At 41.6% G+C, this 3,446-nt stretch overlaps 1 pseudogene; it reads left to right on the top strand.

The window, feature by feature from the left end:
• Positions 1-969: 969 nt before the first annotated feature.
• LOC149215116 (zinc finger CCCH domain-containing protein 17 pseudogene) lies at positions 970-1,944 on the top strand (annotated as a pseudogene).
• The last annotated feature ends 1,502 nt before the right edge of the window (positions 1,945-3,446 follow it).

Raw genomic sequence — 3,446 nt, 5'->3', positions numbered from 1 at the left:
GTTCTGGGACCCTATAGCTGATTACATGGAAGAGTTTTACTCTCCAGTGTTTCCGTTTTCTTATGAAGATCAGAGACTATGTCAGTGGCAGCGGTCATTACATTATCACATTGGCTCTGAAATCCGATGCAGTCAAAGACATTTTCAGTGGCAGCTGTCATCTCTCTATCACATTGGCGCTGAACTTCGGGACAGGCAAAGAAGTCAAATGTCAGATAAAGCAAATGACTGGCTACATTGGAAGTTTCATATTGATTGAGCTGAGGAAAGTTTAAATGGTTAGGGTAGGTAGGTAGGTAAATTGCAAATAAGCTCAAGGTTGGCTGAGCATTTATTTTTCAGTAGCATTAGTTTCTTTCTCCTACAGTCATGTTGGTCAAGCAAATTTCTGTTTGTTACAAATGGACGAGGCACTGGAGCTGCATGTTCTTAGCGCACCACAAGGGCACACTATCCCAAGTGGAGCCACTGTTATCACTGAAAATAGTGTAGTCAAAAAAATTTTAGCCTGGCTTAAAGAGTGGGTGTTTTCGCAGCGCCAGAATTATTTTTAGCAGTTTCGCAGCGCTACCTGTTCGCGTGGTTTCGTAGCGTGCTACGAAATTGGGAATTGGTTCGAGTTTTCAGCGAAGGTCCAAATCCTAGCATGCTTATTGTATAGAGTTTTGCTTCTCTCCAGGAATGTTGATGAGAGCAATGACAGTATGTCCAAGGAGGACACAATTCACACACAGGTTGATGCTATGCCAGACACTCCAAGGATGCAATGTGAATCTGTTTTTCTTTATATGATAGTCTTGTCTTTATGTGGCTCGAACTGATATTTGAAGTGGACTATTGATTTCTTTGTGCACCTGTAACAAAAAGGATAAAGCATGCCGTTATTGGCTTGCAGGCAATTGCAAGTATGCAAAAGACAACTGCAGATATCTGCACTCCCATTTTATTGGAGGTTCCGATGTCACTTTCATGACTAAGCTGGTTGGCCATGATAACAAGCCTATTCGAGGAATTGCTTTTCTTTCGCATTTAGGCTCTGCCAAACTCTATTCTGTTGGCCGACATAATAAGCTTATAGCCTGGGATTGCCATACAGGACAGGGAACAAATATCCCCTTAGGCGACGACAGTGGAGTTGGATGCCTTCTAAGTGAAGGTCCGTGGCTTTTTGTCGGCCTTCGTAATGCTGTCAAGGCTTTGAATACCGTCAACTTGACAGAGCTATTATTAGACATCCCTAATGGACAAGTGCATGCTCTGGCGATCGCTGATCAAATGATTTTGGCTGGAACACATGATGGCACCATTTTAGCATGGAAGTTTAATCCTACAACCAATACATTTGACCCTGCAACTTCCCTCACAGGGCATATGTTGCCTGTTGTCTCATTAGTCTCACAGAAAGACAAATTTTACTCTGCCTCTATGGACCACACAATAAAAGTTTGGGACCTGGAAACTTTTCAATGTATCCAAACCTTGAGAAATCACACATCAGTTGTAATGTCTCTTCTTTGTTGGGACCAATTTCTCTTGTCGTGTTCTTTGGATGGCACAGTGAAGGTTTGGGCTGCTACATCAACTATAGCTCTTGAAGAGATTTACACTCGTATTGAAGAACATGGTGTTCTTGCGCTGTGCATAATGAATGATGAACAAGCCAAACCTATTTTGCTTTGTTCATGCAATGATAAGAGTGTGCGCCTTTATGACTTGCCATCGTTTCATGAACGAGGTAGAGTATTCTCAAGAAATGAAGTGCGAGCACTTCAGATTGGACCTGGTGGATTATTTTTCACTGGTAATGGAATGGAGCATATCATGGTACCGGTGAATGAGGGAGGTCGAGAGCACCATAAGACGGTTATTGAAGTTGGAGCCCGAATCAAATCCAGTTTGGCATTATTGTCGATATTCAGAAATACAGAATTCGTGGTCTCTTAGAAGGCGGCGCATTTGATCATGAGGTGCTGTTGGATGCTCTATATTGCCACGGGGAATGCGCATTAACTATTTGACAATTTCAGTCTTAGAGTTTTCTTTATCGAAATGTAGTGATTAACCGCCAAATGTCAAGTGGCTTTTATGAGGGTTTGATTGCCACAAGGTCGCCACTATTATTGACACCCGGATTGAGATGTGGCGCTTCAGATGGCTATATACATTCGCAAAATCACCAGAATCACAACGACAACTGGAAAGGGAGATTATAAAGTAGATTTTAATAGCTGATGGAGTGAAAGGAGACATTCAAGGGCTAGTATTTATGTGTGATTCGAAAACAACGGGGGATATGAAGATTTCTGTTTCCATTATCATGTTTCGGTTTCTGTTATTGTGTTTTTGGGTTGCCTGAGGCGCGCAGAGAGCATCAATGTCAGATTTGCATAATAGTGCCCGGAAGGAGAAGGTTCAGAGTATATCTCAGAGTTCAAATTACAACAGCAAGGGTTTCAATTGTAGATTGAATTGCGCAGAAGAGGTGAATTTAAAAGTATCCTGAACATGTTGGCGGTACTGAGGAGGATCCAGAATGTATTATATGTTGATATTTTTACATCTTTCTGTTGTTGTGTACAGTTAACATCAGGTGCTTTTGTCTGTCTACAACATGCAAAAATGACTTTGTGAATGCAATCCAGATTAGCAATATTCTCTGTATCGTTATACCATGGCAGAGCTAGAAGACTTGTTTTGTATGGAAGATGAAAATTGTGCTGAATGAGACAGCGTTTCGAAGGATAGAAGGGTTCGAAGCAGAAAGATGTCTGCAAGGCAGTCCACATGGTCTCAAGGAACACATCAAGTTAAGAAAGAGCATGGTGTACTCTCAGTGGCACTTCTCTTCAAAATCCTGTGGGAGAAGCAAAACTCTATACAATAAGCATGCTAGGATTTGGACCTTCGCTGAAAACTCGAACCAATTCCCAATTTCGTAGCACGCTACGAAACCACGCGAACAGGTAGCGCTGCGAAACTGCTAAAAATAATTCTGGCGCTGCGAAAACACCCACTCTTTAAGCCAGGCTAAAATTTTTTTGACTACACTATTTTCAGTGATAACAATTTGCATGTGCCTAAGTGGGCCAAAAATTATTTACATGTGGTACCACTTAGAGATGGACAAAAATGAGTTACATGTGGTACCAATTAGAGTTGGAAATGTGGTAGTAGTAAGCAGGTGGTGCATTAGTCGTAGACGACATCATCCCGGGGGTTTTAGGTGGAGGACAGCGAGAAATGCCTGAGATTTCTACATCTCGGGGAATGGGAATATTTCCTAACATGTGACAGCTCAAGGTTTTTGTCCCGAGATTTTTTTCAAATGATGTCACCCTAGTGATGATGGCACACAAGAATTATTTGAAGGGGTACCATATGAAATAGATGGGATAAAACTATTTACAACATTTGATTTTTTTCATATGATTCAAGGCATGCCCAAG

The sequence above is a fragment of the Pinus tabuliformis genome, chromosome 1_1 (genome assembly GCF_031772625.1).
Source record: "Pinus tabuliformis cultivar Carrire ecotype Pingquan chromosome 1_1, CPIR1, whole genome shotgun sequence".
Taxonomy (NCBI): Eukaryota; Viridiplantae; Streptophyta; class Pinopsida; order Pinales; family Pinaceae; genus Pinus; species Pinus tabuliformis.
Note: the sequence above shows the minus strand (reverse complement) of the source record. Positions and strands in the feature narration are given on the sequence as shown.